The sequence below is a fragment of the Serinus canaria genome, chromosome 26, assembly GCF_022539315.1.
Source record: "Serinus canaria isolate serCan28SL12 chromosome 26, serCan2020, whole genome shotgun sequence".
Classification (NCBI taxonomy): domain Eukaryota; kingdom Metazoa; phylum Chordata; class Aves; order Passeriformes; family Fringillidae; genus Serinus; species Serinus canaria.
This window is the reverse complement of record NC_066339.1, coordinates 5447347-5467769: the sequence shown is the minus strand read 5'-3', so window position 1 is coordinate 5467769 and position 20423 is coordinate 5447347. Positions and strand designations below refer to the sequence as shown.

The window sequence follows — 20423 nt, the reverse complement described above, 5'->3', positions numbered from 1 at the left end:
AGAACACTTCTCCCCCCTGTTATCAGTCACTAAAGGCATGTCCTGTGTTCTGCTCCAGGTCCAGTCCATCAGTATTTGGTCACTAAAGGCATGTCCTGTGTTCTGCTCCATCCAGCCCAGCCCAGCTCGGCCCAGCTCGGCCCAGCTCGGCCCCGTTCAGCCTCGCTCGGCCCCGTTCGGCCCAGCTCGGCCCAGCCCAGCCCCGTTCGGCCTTGCTCGGCCCAACCCGGCCTCGCTCGGCCCCGCTCGGCCCAGCCCGGCCCCGCTCGGCCCAGCCCAGCCGCGTTCAGCCCCGCTCGGCCCAGCCCGGCCCCGCTCGGCCCAGCCCAGCCGCGTTCGGCCCCGCTCGGCCCAGCCCGGCCCCGCTCGGCCCAGCCCGGCCTCGCTCGGCCCCGCTCGGCCCAGCCCGGCCCCGCTCAGCCCCGCTCGGTCCCGCTCGGCCCCGCGGGGGCTGCCAGGGAACGCCCCGAGCCACAGCCTCGCTGCCACGCACAGCTCCGAAATTAAAAAAAAAAAAAAAAAAAAAAAAATCCTGAAGTGCTTTTTATTACCGCAAATTATCATATTTGGGATTATCATATTCATCAGCTTGGCTGGCCGGGGCGTTCTGCTGTTCCTGCTGGGATTGGTGCTGGCAGCGCTGCTCAGCTTTTCCCTGCCTCTTGTCTCAGCCTGGAAACTGGGATTGGAAATTATTTTGGCCGGGGATAAACTGGCCTAAATAATTTGCTTGTACAGCGCTGAGCCACAGTGGCCTCTGGGTCTCAGCTGAGCCTTCTGGAGGCTTCTAAAAATAAGGAGTTCTAAGCTATTATCTTTTAAAATACTTGGGAAAAAGAGGGGGCAAGACGAGGATTTTTTAACAGCTGTTTTGGCCTCAAACTGCCAAGTTTTATTTTATTTTTTAAATGTGTTTTCTTGATCAGTTCTGTCCATAGCCTTTCATTAAAAAGGAGCTCATAAATTTAGGACAGGTGTTTTGTACTTCTATAGAAAAAATCATTTGAAAACCACCAGTAATTTCTAAAATACAAGCTACCACTAATAAAATGAAAACTGATCCTAAAGCCGTATTTTTATGCATGAGTTGATTACTCTTCCCAGCCTGGAATTATTTTGCAAACAAATCTCAATTAGAGAATGAACTTTTCTATTTTTTTTTTTCTAAGAAAAAAATAGGCATTGTCATTTTTGAAGATATTTTGGATTTTTTTCTTGCCTAGCTAATTCTCATTAATCTCATTAGTCCAAACACAGATTTCTTTCCCCTTGCCAGAATAGGAGAACTTTGTTTTGAGTGATTCCTTTGTAGAACTCGTCAAGAAGAAAACAAAACATTAAACACTGCAAACCAAAAGGAATGAAAACTTTCAGCTTTGCTCATGTACCTGCCAATTCCTTTCCTCTTAAAAACCTCACATAAATCAGCTCTTTCCCAGCCTATTTTACTCCTTTAAAGAGGGAAAAAAAAGCTGAGGATTCTCGTTCATCCTGCAGGAAGGGCCAGCACCTGAGGAATGGCAAGGACTGGGCTGAAGCCTCTAAGCCAGCATCTAACACTGATCCTTCCCAAAAATCCCTGAGAAAATAAGAATAAATTATCATGGAATGGTTTGGGCTGGAAGGGACTTTAAATCTCATCTTGTCTTCCACTGGCCCGGGTTGCAGCCTTAAAATGTGGGTGGCCCAAATTTGGGGTGCCCAGTTTGGGGTGTTTCCACCCAGAAGGGACAGAAGGTGCCAGGCTGGGGCTGGCTCCTCCTGCCCATCCCAGCCATGCCCAGGCTGGGCTCACCTGGCAGAGCTGATGCCAGCGGGCACAGGGACAGGGATGCCCCTGGCCAGGGCTGCTGCTGGCCCAGCGATGCCAAACGAGCTGCTCAGGAATGTTTTGAGTTTTTTTTCCTTGTTTGTTCATTTCCCGGTGGGAAAATGTTGCTTTGTAACACGACAAGGTTGGCAGCACTTTTAATGGGAGGTTTTTGTGTACCCAGGGTGCAGCTCCAGGCAGCTGGGAGGTGACAGCAGGAGGGACAGCCAGGACTGTGGGACAGCCAGAAACTCTGCTCTGGCACCAGCTGGGCTCCAGGAGACTGGCTCTGTGGGACTTCTCTGGGGGAAGCAAACAGGGCTGGGCAGGGGAATTTCTGCCCAGCAGCCCACAGGTACCAACTGCTCTGCACTGAGTCCTTCTTATTTAAATAAAAACAAAAAAAAAGCCAAATCCTGGATCTGCATTTCAGTGTAAAGAGCGATTGAGTCCTAAAGTGTAAACTGAAATACTTTCTGATCAGTCAGAAATACTGCTGCTCCCCAGCACATCCAAACCTTTATCCCCACTGAGAGCTGCCTGCCAGCCTGGACACGATCCTGCCTCTCTCAGGGCTGGGTCCTGGCATTCACCATGACTTCAGTTTTTACATAAAACATCCCATCAGGCTCAGCTGGACATTCAAATGAAGCCCCTGCTGTTCCCCCTGTACCTGCAGTTGTTCCTCAGGTAAATCCAAGATATTAAATTTGATTTCTGCCACAGAAGCTAAAAGAAACCCCAGAGCATTCACTCCTGGTTTCTGATTAAACAAAACCAAGTTATTACAGCTGAAGGCATTCATTTTCTGACTAAATATTTAAGTTGGTAATTAATATCCATCCCTTTGGTGGGAAAAGAGCTGTTTGCCAGAGTTTCCCAGACTGGATGGGACAAATAAACTTACCAGAGTTTGGAAAACAGAGGCTTAAATCTGTTTGTTTCCCACTAAACATTTTGCAACGCTGCTGCCGAGAAGCAACGAGAGGAGCAGGGAGAGGAGCAGGGCAGAGGAGCAGGCAGAGGAGCAGCAAGAGGAGCAGGCAGAGGAGCAGGCAGAGGAGCAGGGCAGAGGAGCAGGGCAGAGGAGCAGGCAGAGGAGCAGCAAGAGGAGCAGGCAGAGGAGCAGCCAGAGGAGCAGGGCAGAGGAGCAGGCAGAGGAGCAGGGAGAGGAGCAGGGCAGAGGAGCAGCAAGAGGAGCAGGCAGAGGAGCAGCAAGAGGAGCAGGCAGAGGAGCAGGCAGAGGAGCAGCAAGAGGAGCAGGGCAGAGGAGCAGGCAGAGGAGCAGCAAGAGGAGCAGGCAGAGGAGCAGCCAGAGGAGCAGGCCAGAGGAGCAGGCAGAGGAGCAGCAAGAGGAGCAGCCAGAGGAGCAGGCAGAGGAGCAGGCAGTTGTCCAGGAGGAAATCAAAGCAGCCGGGATTGCTGGCACGGCCCCTCTGAGGGGTTTAACCAGAGCCTGGCATGGCAGGAGGTGCCCAGGGCTCGATCTTTGGGTGCCCAGGGCTCCCCGCAGGAGCCGCAGCCGTGCCCAGCAGAGCTCAGGTCATGGGCAGAGCAGATTTGCAGCGGGGAGAGGAGCTGAGCCAGGCTGGGCAGCTGGAGCCGCAGCCAAGGCAGCAGGGACATTGCTGCCACTGCCACTGTCACTGTCCCTGCCACCGTCACTGCCACTGTCACCCCCCAAGCCCCCGGGTTATGCAAGGACGGGCACTGAGTGCCCCCAGCCCCGCTGAGGCCACCCAGGCACCGAGCCCCCCTCCAGCCACAGCCCCTGTGCCCACGGGGAACCCGGGCAAAGCAGAAGTGTGGCTGTAATTGGGATTAATCTATTTTTAGCAGGCTGTCTGCTGCCCTATCCACGCTCCAGCTGAGATGTTTAATTCTGTCCAGCTCGACTCTTTCTGCAGTGGCACCCAGGACTGATTTTTCTTTCCTTATAAACCTTGGATTTGTTTGTTTGTTTGTTTTCCAATTCATTGTTATTCCTTGTTTTGGTTTTTTTTTTAAATCTTTTTTTCCCCCCTACGTACAATAACTGGAAAATCCAGCACTGAAGCAATACAAAGATTGCTGTATTAAAAAAGTTATACAACGTTTACTATCATTATTATTCATTTTACTATGGAGTTTGGAAACCTCGTCATAGATCAGGAATGTGTTGTACCCTGCGCTGCACAAACAGCACAGAAGGAAAATTGCCTCTTCCAAGCTATATTGGATAAAAACACGCAGTGATACCAAAAGGATTTTGGTTAAACAGCAGCAGGACAAGATGTTAAAGCCATCCCTGAGCACCTCACCATTTACAGACCCCGCATTTAAATACCTGCCGTGCGGATCTTTAACCTTTTATGAGGTATTTGCAAAGGGAACTTCGAGATTAGCACTTGGGAAAACACCCTGGAACACAGTTGGACCGACATCAAGAGGCTCCTCCGGCCCGGGAATGTTTGCCTTTCCCAAATCCTCGTGCCCGTGCCGGAGCGTGACCCGCTGCCCAGGGAGCGGTGCCCTCAGCAGGGCACGGGGCAGCCAGGGCGGCTCCTCGGGCTTTTCCTGCCCACTGGGAAGATGCTCCGCAGGGAAACCAGGCTGCCGTGCCGAGAGCTGCCCTGCAAAGCCAGCCCGGGAACGGTTCTGCGGGGTTTGGACCTTGCTGGGTTCGGACCTTGCTGGGTTCGGATCTTGCTGGGTTCGGACCCTGCTCAGTTTGGACTCTGCCCGGTTCGGACCTGTCCGGTTCGGACCTGCCCGGTTCAGACCCTGCCCGGTTCGGACCTGCCCGGTCCGGACCTGCCCGCCCCAGCTGTGCCCCCCCCGGGCCGGGGTGACTCACGGAGCTGCGGGTGCTGAGCTGGAGCGCGGCTATTTCCGTGCTCCCCCTGCAATCCCTGCTCCTCCGGCTGCGCTGTCAGGCACCTCAGCACCCCCGCCGCCTCTATTCTTAGCAGCTAATAGCTGAAATAATTCCTTTTGTCTCCGCGCTGTTGGCTCCTCGCTTTCGCTGCCCCCACAGCCGCTGCCAGCGCTGGGAGGGCGGCCGGGGGTCCCGGGGGTGGGGGCAGTGTCCCTGTGCCCACCGGGAATTCTGGTGTGGGCTGAGCATCCCAAATCCCCCGGCCCCGAGTCCAACACAGGCCACGGAGCGGTGCTTTGAAGCGGCCGGGATGTTAATGCGGTGCCACCTCTTTGAAAAGGATCCTGGCTCTTCCAGCTGGGTTTCTTAGACTTCACCGGAAAAGTTCCAGGTTTTCAGAGGGAGGGCCAGGTTTTCACCTGCGGGCTCCCATTTCAGTGCCTGCTCTGTGCCGAGGGCTGGGTTCTCTCCGAGAATGCAAACGCTCCATGCAAATGCGGCTCCCCAATGCCAGCAGAGCCGTGCCAGCCCATCCCCGACAGCGCCCGGGAGCCATCCCGCACCTCTGGCAGCGCCGGCAGATCCCAGCACCAGCTGTTCCACACAATTCCCTTGAAGCACCTCCCGAGGGGCACTGTGAGCCCCCCACCCCACTCTTTGTGGGGCTGTCAGCTGGGCACACCCAAACAGACCCACAGAATCGGCTTTGGGAACTGTTTGAACTGTTTGTTTCATTGCTCTTTATGTGCCTGCTGCTCTTCCTCTGCTGCCTGGGACGCCAGGGAGAGCAGCAGAGTGTTCCACATAGAACGGGTGCCCAGAGCACCCCTGGATCCTTGGAGATGTCCAAGGCCAGGTTGGACACTGGGGCTTGGAGCACCCTGGGACAGTGGAAGGTGTCCCTGCCCATGGCAGGGGGTGGCACTGGCTTTAAGGTCCCTTCTAACCCAAACCATTCTATGATTCTGCTGGGCTGGTAAAGAAAGGACTCACTGGCCCATTCTGTGGAATCCACTAAAGAACCTCATCTGGAAAACAATAAACCTTTGGAAAAAAATGAAACCTGGATATTTGTTGTGACTCTGTCCCTCACGGAGGCTGTGTTTGTAAGGATGAAATATCGCTGACAAATCCAACAAGAGCTGCCCCACACCAGCACTTGAAAAACTGACTATTCTGCATTTTAAAGCAGCTTTTAAGCCTCTGGGTTGGTAAAGTGAAGAAACTTTTCCACTGCCCTGTCCACCTTTGCCCGATTCTTTGCTCCTTCCGTTTGTGGCCAGCCCCTCCCGCGGGGATGTGCCAAGCCTCCCTTTCCGTGGCTGAGGTCGAGGGGTTACAGATTTACAGCTGCCCAGACTTGCTCCAGCCCAGGCAGGAATTCGCTTGGCATAAACGAGGCCTTTGGATTATTTATCTCAGCCTTTCAGTGAAACAGGAACATGCCCTGATTTTAACAATCGTGCTTCCTGCGCTGGGGGAAGGTGTGGCCGATGGCATTTAAACCAAAACCCGAGCCAAGGCTGACCCGGCAGGAAGCTGGAAGTGCGGGCAGGAGCACGAGGGTTTCCTTCAGCACCCAAAACACGAAGGGCCTCCCTCAGGTCATTTTATCACCCCCAGCAGCAATAATGATGTGCACGAGGGTGAGATTTGGGGAGTGTCAGACTCCATTTGTTGTTGCTATTAAGGTCATCGCAGCGTGACAGCAGAAAATCACACAGGAGACACCAGAGGAGTGAGGATGAACCTTCAGGTACAGCCTGGCACAGAAGCAGGGCAAGGCCAAACTTCCTCTGGAAGCTGAGGAATCGCTCCCTGATCCTTTCATGGTGCTGAGGGAACTGTCAATGACAGCCTGGAGGGTCAATCCCCTCCCTCCATCCTCAAAAAATGGTATTTTCCCCAAATATCTAGCCCAAACCATCCCAGCTGCAAGTCCTGAAATCCTGTTAGAATGTTCAGCACTATAAAAACTCTTTATTTATTAATCAGTACTGTAAGCACTCAGGGCCCAGCTGTGATCAGCCATGGGGTCATTCCCAGTTTTGGAAGATTCCTACCCTGCCATTCTGATGGTGACACTGATCTCCCCTGTCTCACACCACAGCCATGGATTATTCCCATTTTCCAAGCCTCCTTTCTGGCCCAGGACTTTGCACCCTCATAGGCAGTTCTTACAAAACCAAAGCTCTCCCTCCTACTTTTAAAGTCTGGAAGGAAAAGAAAAAAAGCTAAAAAAAACCCAACCCAAACCAGTTTCCACACATGGAAATGGGCTCCAGTCAAACCAGAAAAGCAGCCTAGATTTTTACAGTAGAATGTCGAAGATGTTCGAACCAGAAAATGCCAAATCTTGCCCAAGAGTGTCAGAAAATGACTTTACGTTTTTAGGCCTCATCACTCAGTTCTGAGGGCTGAAGTTTTCCACTGCCCCAAGATTTCTCCCAGTTGATTGTTCCCCAGTGCAGCACAGCTCTGAGTTCTTCCTGGGAGCCTGAGTGCCACCAGCAAGTACCTAGAGCCAGGCAAAGACAGAAACACCCCAGGGCTGCTCATTTTCAAAGGAAAGCAAACCATAAAATAAACGCTGCATTTCCCCTGAAAGCAACCAGAGAGAGTCATTTGGAATAAATCAAAGTTGGTTTCACCTTCCTGACGCACCACAGGCCTGACAAAAGCGGCGTGAGCCAAAAGTGAACTGCCCCATTTCTGAGGCTCCCAGCTTTCATCTGGCTCTGGTGTTTCATCTCACTCTGTCATGTCTGGAGCTCCCTGGATCCCGAGGTGGGCTCTGCCTGCCTGCACAGCCTGGTGCAATCCACCAGGGAGAAGTGGGAACACAGAAAATCCGCCCTGGCCCTGCGTGCTGGGGCTCCTGAGAGAATGGGGGTGACTGGAGCAGCACAGGCAGCTCCAGTCTCAGCAAATCCCGGCCTGCTCGGGGGGATGACTCATGTCAGGAGCCTGTGCTCGCTCCCAGTCATTAAGGAAGGAGTTAATCCCTGCAGCTTTGGCCACAAAGTGGATGTGTAAGGCCTGGAGTCCCATGGGCTCGATTGCATAAGAAACCATGTATTGTGGCATTTAGTTGATCATGCACTACTTCTTCTGGTCACATGGAGGCTTGATTTCCCCTTGCATCAGCTACTACAGACTTTTTACATTTCTCATACTGGTGTCTGTTCAGTTCACCGGGGTCATCCCCTTTGCCCCACGGCAGAGCCTGTGCTGCTCACCCAGCCCAGACCCAGGGGATCTCACCCCATTTTTTGTAGGATCCTATCACAGGAACCGGGCACTTGTAATTTTTCTCATTTGTGCCTGTGCGTAACAGGTGTCATTTTCAGTGTAGTACAGACAAATCCCAAAATAGCTCAGGCTCTTCAGACACTGCGAGGAGAAAAAACCGTGGTTACTTCAGCTTTGGTTGTAGTGAAAAACCCAACGCTCGCAGCCGGCTCTGAAGTCAGAATTAAAATGGCAGACGGAGGAGTGGAGCAGGGATCTCTCTGCATTCCGTGTTTCCTGACGGACTGCTCCTCGCTGCTCTGTGTGTGCACATCAACTCCCTCTCAGTGCTGCCTCTCCATCAGCTTCCCTGATTCCCAGGAGCTGCACCTACCACGGCTCCTCCTCCACACTTCCCGGTGCTGGCAGAGCTCTGTTCCCCTGCCGGGTGCTGGGGCTGGCCGGAGGCACCAGAGTTATTCCAGGGATCTGGGGGGCAGAGGCGAGGAGAGAGCGTGCAGCTGCAAAAGGCTCCTTGCCTGGGGATGGTGCCTGCTGTGCTGAAATGCAGAGCTGCCTGTGGACTGTCTTTGTCGGGGATTATTGGATTCTGGTGACTCCAGGAGCGCAGTTATTAGTTCCCCTGCCTACGCCGAGCATTGTGAATCTGTGTGTGTGATAACACTTATTAATGCTGCTCAGATGAAGAAGATCCTATGGCTTTCCAGCACTTTCAGCACCTTATCTCACACCACGCATCTGCCCAGCAGCCAAACCACGCTCAGATCAGTGTCCTGTGGCCAGCAGAGCAGGGGCTTGTGGGGCCAGCAGTAGCCTCATGCCCAGAAGTCCTGCCTCTGATCACAGCAGCACCTCCTCTTAAGCTGCCTTGTGCTTCAGGGGATCTGCCTGCTGAGGATTTGCAGGACGTGGGCCTAAAATATTTTATTTCAGGAAGTCAAGCAGTGGTTCCTGTCACAGAAACAGTTAATCAGAAAGCACCAATTCTCTACTGCAACGTGTGTGTGCGTGCACGTGTTTTTGTTTTTTAGAGCCAGCAAGATTTGCTTTGGTTTTTTTAAAGCAGAAAACACCAAAAAAGTTGGCTGTGGTTTCAGCTGCTATCGCTCGAGATTTGTACTGCTGACTACCAATCCTAAAAGAGTTAACCTGTATGTAAGTATGACTCAGAAGCAGAGAAGGAGATGCGAGGCTGAGAGCCGGGGAGGAAGTGCAGAAACAGAGGTGAGGAACAGAATAATTGCCAAAAAAAGGTGCAGAGTCCAGGAGCGACGCTCCCTCCGGTCTGCCTGGCCCTGGCACCGCTGGCACGGGCTCCCTGGAAAGCTGCAGTTCCGCTCTTATAACACAAGGAGCAGGCTGGAGAATTTAGAGCTGCGTCACAGAGCTCAGCGAGAGAGTGAGAGAGCAAGCTCCGTCGATAGGTCTACCAGCAACAGCCCTGCTGCAGCAAGAGGGGAGAGAGGCAGCAAGAGAGGCAGAGAGGGCTCCAGGAAGAGAAGTGGCACCAACACCACGGACTGGGCTCCTGCCACCATCCACTGCCATTTGCACCTCGTACTCGGGCTCGCTTGGCGTAGGAGGCTTCGCCCATTGACGATGCTGGAGACCCGGCGCGCTTAATCCCACGGGGAGGGAGAGTGGGCAGACACCGAAAGGGTTAACGGGAAGGAAAATTCTGGAACCTTCTCTTCTGCGGCGCTCCAGAGCGAGCGGAGGGCTGAGGACTGCGCAGATGGTGCACGGGCACGGCTCCTCGGTCCGGTTCGTCTCCCTCACGTACGTACCCTTTGATCAGGATGGGGCTGGAGCTGCAGCCACGTATTTGGATTATTTGCAGGGCGTCCCTTTCCCCCGGCGTCCCTAAGTTCGGATCCCAAAGTGCCTTTATTATTATTTTGGCTGGGTAGGATTGCTCTGTTCTGCGTCAGAGCTGTTTTCTCAATGGAGCGACGGCACAGGTTGTACTAATGTCACTCCTGCCGGCATTGCTGTACTGCAGAGGAGGGTAGTAGTCATGGGGGAGAGATGACAACTTTGCAAAGACTGCTGTTTTCCCGGTTTGGCTGGGCTTTTTATCCCCCCCCGTGTCCCTGGAGGCTGGCATGTCGGCGAGGGCTCGGTGCAGGGGTTAACAGGCGCCCTGAGATTCGGAGCTCGGAGGTTTGTCACTGCGTAGTTCGCAAAGTGGCAAACGGTGACGCAGTGATCATTGCAGGGCACGTCGTCCAGTTTTTAAAAGCACTGGGGACAGGTAGACGGGTGCCTTCCAGACGCTTCCACACCAGCTGAAAGGGGTTAAAGATGAGTCGAGCCGGGAAGCCAGCATTTAGGGATTAAATGTCATCATTTTGGCGTTGGAAAGTTGTTTACCTTGCTCTCTCGGTGTCTCCATGCTGGCAGGCGGCCAGCTCACATGTGATAGTCTTCCCTGGACTGCTGCATCATTAACGAGAGCCAGCGCCGGCTCCCATTGGCCGGGGAGGGCGCAGCGCCGGGGCCGCGCCGCCATTGGGCGCGCCGGGGATGGCAGGTGGAGCGCCCGAGCCCATTGGCCGTGCGCGGGTGTCAGCGGAGCGGGCAGCGAGCGGGGCTGCTGTGCCCTCTGACACTGCCCGCCGACACTGCCCGCTCCCTGCTTCTAGTCCCTGCTTCTGTTCCCTGCCTGCTCACTGCCTGCTCCCTGCCCGCGGGTGTCAGCGGAGCGGCCACGGAGCGGGGCTGCCTCTGCCCTCTGACACTGCCCACACTCCCTGCTTCTATACCCTGCTCCCTATTCCCTGCTCCCTATTCCCTGCTCCCTATTCTCTGCTCCCTATTCCCTGCCTGCTCCCTGTTCCCTGCTCCCTATTCCCTGCTCCCTATTCCCTGCCTGCTCCCTATTCCCTGCCTGCTCCCTATTCCCTGCTCCCTATTCCCTGCCTGCTCCCTGCCCTGCTCCCTATTCCCGGCCCGCTGGTGTCAGCAGAGCGGGTGAGCAAGCAGGGCTGCCTCTGCCCTCTGCCCACTGCCCACTGCCCACTCCCTGCTTCTATTCCCTGCCTGCTCACTGCCCGCGGGTGTCCACAAAGTGGCCATGCAACCAGGGCTGTCCTCTGCCCACTGCCCACTCCCGACTGCCTGCCCGCTCACTGCCTGCTCATGTCAGAGGAGCAGCCCTGAGAGCAGCAGGCTCCTGCCCTCTGCCCACTGCCTAATGCCCTGCTCCCTATTCCCTGCCCATGGGTACCAACAGAGCAGCCATGTGAACACTGGGCTGCCTCTGCAACCTGAACATTGATCCCAGCACTCCGAGTAGCAGCAGCTGCCCCTTCCCTATTCCCCACCTGCTCATTGTTCCCTGTCTGTTCCCCCTGCTCCCTGCCCGTTCCCTAACTTCTCCCTGCCCATTCCTTGGCATGCTCCATGGCTGCTCCCTGCCCAAATGCTGCCCATTCCCTGCCTGCTCCCAGCTCCCTTCCCACTCCCTGCCCCTGCCCACTCCCTGCCCACTGCTCGCTGTGCACCCACCTCGGATCCCGGGATGCCAGGCGTCCCTCGGGCAGCAGGCAGGACAGGAGCTGGTCACTGCTGGCTGTGCTGGGTGCAGCCCTTGGCCCATGGGTGCTCTCAGGTCTCGTTTCGCCATCCAGTCACAACGATGACGTGTCAGAGCTGCAGCCCGCGGTGCAGGGGAAAGTACTGGGGTTCAGGACTTTTCTCCTTGCTTCCTTCTCCCTGGTGAGGTGCTGGAGTGTTGGCAGCACTGTGAACTGCTTGGGGCAGGGATTGCACCTGGAAATTATGTTGTGGGAATAGTTAAAGAAATGAAAACGACTCTTGCCCAAACTCAGCTTTTGTTTGTACAAGTGTGAGCGTGTCACAGGCTTGGTAACATCACAGAGAGAGGGAGACTGCCCTCAGTGATGGGTCCGTAAAGGTTTGCAAAGGAGCAAGAGCATTAGAAAGCAAGGACGGATGGACTGGGAACTGGTTAAGGATGAATGGGAGACTGAGGGCAGAGAGCAGCTCCAGAGAGAGGATAAGGAAGTGAAGGGGAGAACACTTTTCCCTCTTAACCATTTACCCTACTATTTTTTCACCTCTCTTCTTAAAGCGCCCAGCAATGAAGATGGCAACTCTGCCTGGAAGTGCTGAGGACACAGCCAGCCTTGAGCTTGGTCCTTCTGGCCGAGGAAGTCTCCCGATTATGCAGTGGAGTGGTAACTTTGCTTTCTCGTACAACAGGGGCCATTATTCCATAGCCTTTCATCATTCTGAGGCTTACCCAAGTTTCAGGATGTGCTAGCAGGAGTGTTTAATCTCTGTTACTCACTGGCTGACATCTCCAGCGTCAGGGTTGGTTGTTTAGCAACAACCGCGCGGCCGCCGTCCCCATCGCCTGGGCTGCAGCCTGGCCTCTGCAGGGTGCTCTGGGAGACAGGGAGAGAGGGCAGGGCTGGATTTACCCCCGGATGGAATTTTGGAGGTTTGGTCGCGCAGGCCGCAGGCGCTGCGGATTTTTCGCGACGCCGTCCTTTGCGCAGGGCCGCCATTTCCAACGGCAGTGCGGCGCGGGGACGGGGAGGGAAGAACCCAACAGACTGTACGTGCCACTCCCCACTTTCTTTCCCTCTTTCCCATCTCCATCTTTCCTCCTTCCCCTCCTTTCCTGCCAGATTCCATAGGGAATTTCAGCCTCTTACTGCAGTCATCACAACCCCTCCTGACTCACTGAGCCTTCGCTGGCTGTAGCTGGCTCCCTCGGAGCATCCTTGCCTCCCGCAGCGCCAGATCCGCAGAGCAGGGGAACAACAGGAACAGCAGTGACAATGGTGGTCCCTGCAGACAGACAGACAGACAGACAGGCATAAACACACACACACACGTGAGAACAGTCCCAGGCAGCTGTGGAGGGGGTTCTGTACGGCCAGGAGCTGGACTAAGGCATGATGCTGGGTTGTGTGGATGATGGGTGGGTTGAGTCTGTTTTCCCGAGTGTTGGTTGCATGGAGAGCTCTTTGTGGTTTTTCCCATCATGGTTTTGGGGTGGAAAAGCCCTGACTTTGTAAAGCTGGTGCTGTTTCATGGCTTTCGAGGAGGTGCCACTGGCTGCTGAGTGTGTTCAGTGCAGGGATGTATTTGGTTTAATTCCTTTTGCCACCATGTTTTGGCCACAGCCATGGTTTAACTGTGCCCAAATGCAGGGAGGGTAGGGAGACGGATATAAGAGGAGTTATTTCAATGTTAAACTCCCGCTGTAAATCTCATTACTCGGGAATTGAGGTTACTGTCAGCAGGTAAATCTGTGGGACTGGCAGGAAACAAGGCTAAGAAGGGGACATGGCATATTTCTGTAGGACAGCAGTGATTGTGTGCACAGGGGTGGCACTGTCACCGTGAGCTGTACCTGGGTAACTCCTTTGTGATCGTTTTCCGCACAGTGCCGCAAAAGGACTGGGGAAAGCTGTGATTTCTCCCTCCCTCTGACACCTGTGTGTGTGACACTGTATGAGCTGATTCATTTTCCTGTATCTGGGTTTCCCTGCTCTGGGGAGTGGGGTTTGCTCTGCCTCGGCCTTGGTGCAGCATCGTGACGCAGCGTTCGGTACCACGCCGACAAAACACGCGCAATTTTCTGGGGCGTTCTGACCGCTCGGGGACCGCGGGATTCGGGGAAGGAAGGGCAGGATTTCACAAGCCCATGATATAAATTTAAAGGCATTACCTCTTCTTGTCTGCTAGCAAAGGAAGGCTCTGTGAGGGACGAGACAGCCATGATCTCCTGCTCTTGTTTTGCCGATGGTCATGTTACATCTGTGACGCAGACGAATTTTGCTGTTGGTTCCTGTCGGTGCTTTAGGGAGTGGAGCTGATGGGGGCACAAGCTTGAATATGGTTAGAAATATTTGTTTCATACTGATGTTAGAGCTGAAACTACACCTGAAGGGTCAGGGGTATCAGGTCCACCTAGTGACCCCCAAATGGTGAAGGAATTCGGGTGAGCCCAAGCACCCCTGGCCATTTTGCTGCTCGCAGAGCAGGCTCGGAGCCTGCAGCTCTGCTGCTGCTGCTGTTCATTTCCATGTTATACAAATACAGCATTGGGCTCTGTGTCAGGAGCCTTCTGATGCTGTGAGAAGCTTAGAGTCTACAAGCAAATGTTTTTCTTTTCTTATTTGGGAACATTCATTAAAACGTCTAAATGCCAAGTGTTCTACCCTCTCTCCTCTGACAAATCTCTCCCAGACCAATCCAGAAAATTCAGTGCTGCTGCGTAGGATTTTTTAAACTTTATCATGGTGTTTTCTTACAGTTTAATATGGGTATGGCTGGGGGGGAGAGTAAGATTTAATTTGGCTAAATATCTGTAATGCTGATGTTAATGGACAAGGATGTAAGCAAGAGATAAGAGTTGTCCATATCCCCTTTATCTCTGTATTTAGACAGTCCCAGGCCCAGGCTGTGAGGAAAAAAGGGAATACTCTATCCCATTCCCACCCACCCAAACAATTTCGGTGCAAAGGCAGCAGGAGAAAAGGCCAAGCTGGAATGTCACAAAATGGTTCCACCAGCACTCCGAGATGCCAGTGCCGTTTATCCTGGCACGGCTCCGAGAGCGGCACCGTGAGCTGCCTGCTGCAAGGTCATTCCCCTGACTCATGGTCAGCAACCAGTTGGTTCAGGAACTCCCAATCTACTTCTCTTGCAACTGTGCCCATGCCTGAACCTGGAGGGGAGGCTTGAAAATTAACATTACTGCAGCAGTGGGGGCACTGAGCCCAAAACTGTAGCTCCAAAAACATCCCATGTCTGTGAAAGATTTTAAAATCCATTTCTCTAATTTGTTTCTTTGCTAGCTCCAAAAACTTTCCACTAGTTCCCTCATCCCCTTTTCCCCCAAGACTTCCTCTGGACTGCTGGGAGCCAGGAGTGACGTGTATTTAAGGGCTCACACTCTGTTCTAGGAAGAAAACCTCTGTGTACATTTGCATTTCTGTGGCTATCAGGTGGGCTCTGCAGGCTCCCCAGAGCCTGTCAAGTCAGGGGTGTCTCTCAGGTGCTTTCAGTTTCAGGTACCTCAGCTCAGGAGCTGACTTGTCCCCTCCCAAGTTTCCCCATTTTTCCTGGTGTTGCTATTTGCCCATCCCACTCCTATTTTCAGCTGTCTCAGGACAGCAGCCATGGGTATGCTCAGGGATGGCTCTGGCTGTCTCAGCCTCCCAGGCAGCAGAGCAGTGGTTAATGCCTCTGAGCAGAAAAACTTATTTAGTGCCCAAGGTTCAACTTGGGGGCACATTCTGCGGACAGAGAGGGACGGGGGAGCAGCACAGGCCAAGCAGGGCCACAAGCAGAGCCCTCCTGCTCCCAGAGCTTCCAGCCCACCTCACCAAGCCCCCAACCTGACCCTGCCCACCATGAGCCTTCGCCTTCCTCATCATCACTGCCTGGTTTCCAAAGGGACAGAACCTGGCTGCCAAGCCCGATGCCAGTGACGGCTCCTCGCCTACAGGGAGGCAGATGTGATGGCTCGTCTGCTAAAAACTGAGCCAACACACTGTGATTCAGCCCTCCAGCTTTCCAAGGAAGAGCTATTTCTGAGTGAGCCTCATCTCTGCAGCTCCCCCCACAAACACTCACGGCGCTCAGGAGTCCAACAGCAGCCACTGGGTTGGCATTTGGATCTCCAGCCCGAATGTTCTTAACACACAGTGACATTTCAGGCATGGAATGATGGAAACTCTGGGAACAGGGACAGACCAGCAGCTCGTGTGCTAAGGGGGGGTCAGCCAGGAGGGTTTGGTCAGTGCTTCTTTCCAGCTGTTTTGCCAGGTCCTTGTACTGCAGGCCGTGTTAAACTAAAGGCTTGTTTTCAGCTGCCTGGTTTAAAGGCAGGTTATACTTCAGTGAACATCTGGCTGGGTTTGTTTCCTTATGCTCCTCCCTGGCACAGGACATTCTTTTGTCTCTAGAATGACACAAAAGAAAAATATGGCTTCCCTTGCCATTACCTGGAGGAGCTGGAGCGGTGGTGTTGGGGGAACACCATGTTCCTGAACTGACTGTACAAATCACAACAATCATCTCCCTGTGAGAGCTTTCAAGCCCTGCAATCAGTACTTTACATTCTAAAGTGATGCTTAGGTACAGGAGTTAGGAATAGAAAATGGCCTTTCTGTTGCAGCTGCTTGGGTGGATCATTTGTTTGAGTGGAGTGAGTTTTGCAATGTGCTGCTCACTCAGGCTGTGTAGGGCTAAATTTGATGAGTTTTCTTTCCTAGTGCCCTTCCCTGACCTCAGCCATCTAAGTGCAGTGCTCTTCTTGAGTTTGCCTAGTTTCACCTCACTGTTCCCTGTGAAATCTGGAATTCTCCACAGGGTCCAAGGGTTCAGCAGTTCCTGTGCCCTCCAAACAGGCTCAGGGTTTGCCCAGGAACTCTCCTGAGAGCAAAGCTGGAGGAGAACTGCATGACTCCAGGCAAGTCAAGGCAATTTCAGCTGAGGAGGGGGGATCAAAGATGGGGAACTACAGCACTGAGATCTAAGCACACCTCTAATGGTCACCATGCTAAAACAGACACTGCAGAGTGCTCTGACAGATTGCCCTTACCAGGAATTGAAATCAGTGACTCAACCCAAGCAGGCCTGACTGTCCCACTGCTCACAGCTAGAAGGGACACAAAGCTCCACAGGCTTTTACCCCCATCCTGTCCCAGTGTTCAGCCTGCCTTGGGGTTTTGGGGGGTTTCAGACACAGTGTCTGGCTTTTGACTCCATTTGTACTGCAGCTGTAAGGCTGCAAGAGTAGGACTGAAGGAATAGGCTACGTTCAATTCAGGATTGTAACGTGGAGTTTTTATTGTGGTCTTAATAAAGGAAAAAAACTATCTCCCTTCTGCCTTAAACTCATGAAGGAAGTACCTGTTCTTGCTGCCCAAAACAGCAGTGGTCTCTCCAGAGCCATCTCCTAGCACCAATATCAATTTTCCTGGGCAGTGCAGCCCCTCCTCTGCCTTCCCTCAGCCCAGGCCAGTGCTCTGGACATACCAAGTGCTCAGCAGGACTGGCTCCCAGTGCAAGTCAGAGCACATTTGTCCACAGCTGACCCACGCAGCAGCAGACCTGCACAACAAAGAGATGCAGTTACAGGCTCCCCACGCCGAGGAGGCTCTTTTGAAACCTTAGAAGTTCACTCATTTCCATTCCCCTTACAGGTCAGCACTTGTACTGTCACACCCCTTGTCCTGCACCTGGCCTTGGGCTGATTCATTCCTTCACTGGGAGGATGATGCATCAAGCTCAGATTCTCAGCATGTAAAACAGGGATTATTTTCTCCAGGGGAGACCAGAGCCTGATGAACCACGAGTTTCACCCCATGATGTGAAAATGGAAGAGAAAATTCATGATGCACACTGAGATCTGTTTTGCTTTCTGTAAAAGCCCCAGAACTGCCTTTCTATAGAAGGTGCAGGTTGTGAAAAATCAGGTCTGTGGCATCCAGGCTTGCCTTGTTCCTGCAGACTGAAGGTCTCAGGGAAGAGAGGAAGCTCCCTTTCACAGGGAAGGCAGGGATTCCCTTTTTGTCTTTGTCTCCTATGGAATGTATAAAGCAGTGTGAAGTCTGTGAAAGGCTTTGAGTTGTTCCTCTGAAAAAAGCTACAGCACTGCCACTAAAACACCTGAAAAGGAGGAAAACCACAGAAGGATATTGTACTTTCCCTACTATTATTTACTGGAAAGTGCAGACCACTGTGACAGAGCCAAGCACAGGTGACAGGATTTGCTGCTCTCCACACTGCAGATGTTTGAGACCAGCACTGCTTCATTTACTCCCCTGTGAGGGTGGGGAAGGGCTGGGATGAAATTCCCAGAGCAGCTGTGGCTGCCCCACCCCTGGGAGTGTCCAAGGCCAGGTTGGAGCAGTCTGGGACAGTGGGAGGTGTCCCTGCCCATGGCAGGTGTGGCACTGGGTGAGCTCTAAGGTCCCTTCCAACCCAAACCATGCTGTGCTCCCGTTTTCCTGCCCATGTGCACGTTCCCAGCAGGGAGCTGAGGATCACAGCATCCTGAACTGCTCCTTTCTCCTGCCCAGACACACTGGGAGCTTGGAAAGGAGAGCACAGACAGATGTACCCTTCCCAAATGTGCACCTGCACCTTGCCAAGAAGGGCTGACACCTTCTGGGGAGCTTGTGAAGGCAACAGGACAAACTCCAGGTAGCCTGGAGGAGGGGCAGCAGCACCCTAATTATGCTGAAGTGAAACCTGGTTTTATCAAAACTATAAATAATAAATGAGCCATTGGTCTTCATCTGCTGCATGATATTTCTGGAAAGGTTGGTCTCCTCTGCAGAGGGGAAGATGTGCAGAGGTGTTCAGTCCTTCCAAGTCTCATACTTTGACACCAGTTCCCATCTTCAGCAGCACAAAATTAAGTGACATTTCCTCCAACTATTTTTCAAAACCTTAATGCAGATTTCTTTGTACTGCTTACTACCGAGGCAAGGAAAAACCAAAGCAAACCTCACTGTGAGCCTGTTTCTCAGAGATGCTGCTGTGATTCTGTGACTCTGCACCTGCTTCTCCTCAGCAGCAACTCCTGGTGCAGCTTTTCAGGAGTAAATCTCACCTGATAATAGAGGGTGCCTCCTAAATAACTGTGCCACACAGCAGGCACTGGGGAGGGAACCTGCTTTCCACTCGTCTTTCACCCTGCTGCCCCAGATAATGGATTTAGAAACGACAGTAAATATCCAGACAAGGAATCTAGTCCAGCTCTTTCCCCTTCCTCCACCCCTCTTTCTTGGAAGGACAAGCTCCTGTCTGAGCTTTCCCTCTGCTGCCTGGGAGTGTGCATTAGGATGGAGGCACCAGAGCAGATTTTTGGATGTGGTTACAACAGGAATACACAGAGCTGCCAAAACCCCAGGGCATCAATAAGTGAAGCTGCCTCCAGTTGTGCTTTGTTCCATTTCACATTGGCCTCTACTCCAGCACAGGTCAGACACTTATCCTGGGGTTGATAGCTCCTGAATTATGCATGTGTGGAGCAGTTCAGAGGCTTCTCAACACCCCCTCTACTCCCTCTGCTCTGAGCTGTGGACACTGCAGGTTAAGTGCCCAGCCCTGCTGCAGTTCCAGGAACCATCAGCCACTCATTTTCACACTCTCCTTCCTCAACAACTTCCACTGAACCATTTGCAGTTCAATTTGTGAACGTTCCCTTTTTGTTCTGACCCACACTCAAAGTTCTTTCAATCCAATTTATTTTCATCCTGCCTGCAGAATTTAAAAGTTGTCTCACAAAAATCTGCAAGTCCTTGCTGATTTAAAGCACAGGGACTGCTGACAGAGGAAGTTCCATCAGGACACTCACATTTCCTTTCCCTGTCACAAAAAGCACCTGATCTGTCCTGTACTCTCTGATCAGTGAGTGACAGAAAGCCAGAACACTCTCTGTCCTGGACAGAATGAGCTTTATAGCCTGGTTTCATCTGCAGTGAGATGGAAAAAGTGTTCCTGAACCACAGAAACTTCCCACACTCACCCCATCAGCATCGTGCTCTGCACTAGCAAGAAATAAAACCTTGATCATCACTGGCTGGGAAGAACTTGAGTGCATTCCACCTGGCTAGGGCAGGAAACAGCACTCACTGCCAGGCTGGGGGCTCTCCTCACCACATATTTCATTTCTCCTACACCAGCCTCAACCATCCACAAGATGCCACAAAAAAAAGTGTATCCATAAAGTAGCTAAGCCCAAGGTAACTGTCTTGCTGTCTAATAAAATCAAATAAATGAATTTTTCTCTAGGTACGGTGGAGATGAAGGATTTTCTCCCTCAGCCTGCAGCCATGCACAAGATGTGTCTTCCTCTGGAAGCTGGTTTCACATGGTGGCTTAGATTTTCCCACTTTGTATCTAGCACCATTTGAAATCAGTGTTCTAGGAGCAAGAATTACAGCGTGGGAGGAGACCAAGCACCTGCTCACTTCAGCAACATCCTCTGCTCCTCACATCAGCCCCTGTTCCAAAGGTGATTTTTTTGCCAGCCACCCACTTTGTAACATCATCTGATTTCTAGACACTTCTCCAACCACTGTATGCACCCTCCCAAGCCAGGGCCACACCAGCACAGCCTCCTGCTCCTGTACTTCTGCTCAATAAACAATGGATATGAGTTCAAGGTGTCCAGAGTAAAGTGATCCACAAGTTGCATGAAAACCAACGTGCTACCTCCTGTACCTTGACAGGCAGGGTATGTTTGACAGCCAGAGACTAGGACCAACCTTGAATTTACTGCCTCAGAGCAAAAGGATTTCCACCCTCTGCTTGGGGGCTCCACCACCACAGGATTCTCATTCCAGAGCTCTGCAAACACAGAAATTCCCCCCAACAATTTGACCTCAGCAGTCAGACACAGAAGTGCTTCAGCAACCCCAGACTGGCTTGGGTTGGAAGGGACCTTAAAGATCACCCTGTTCCAACCTCCTACCATGGGCACCATGAGGATGCCACACAGCA

At 52.8% G+C, this 20423-nt stretch overlaps 1 long non-coding RNA gene across 3 annotated transcripts; it reads left to right on the top strand.

The window, feature by feature from the left end:
* The first annotated feature begins 452 nt into the window (after positions 1 to 452).
* LOC108963334 (uncharacterized) lies at positions 453 to 20079 on the top strand. 3 transcript variants are annotated; one of them, XR_001992034.3, is made up of 3 exons: positions 453 to 9698; positions 12016 to 12121; positions 16278 to 16808. It is a non-coding gene; the product is annotated as an uncharacterized LOC108963334 (long non-coding RNA). The 3 variants fall into 3 exon arrangements; XR_003945273.2 differs by lacking the exon at positions 16278 to 16808 and adding an exon at positions 19713 to 20079 and having other exon boundaries at positions 455 to 9698; XR_001992033.3 differs by lacking the exon at positions 16278 to 16808 and adding an exon at positions 17114 to 18210 and having other exon boundaries at positions 455 to 9698.
* Positions 20080 to 20423: the final 344 nt, after the last annotated feature.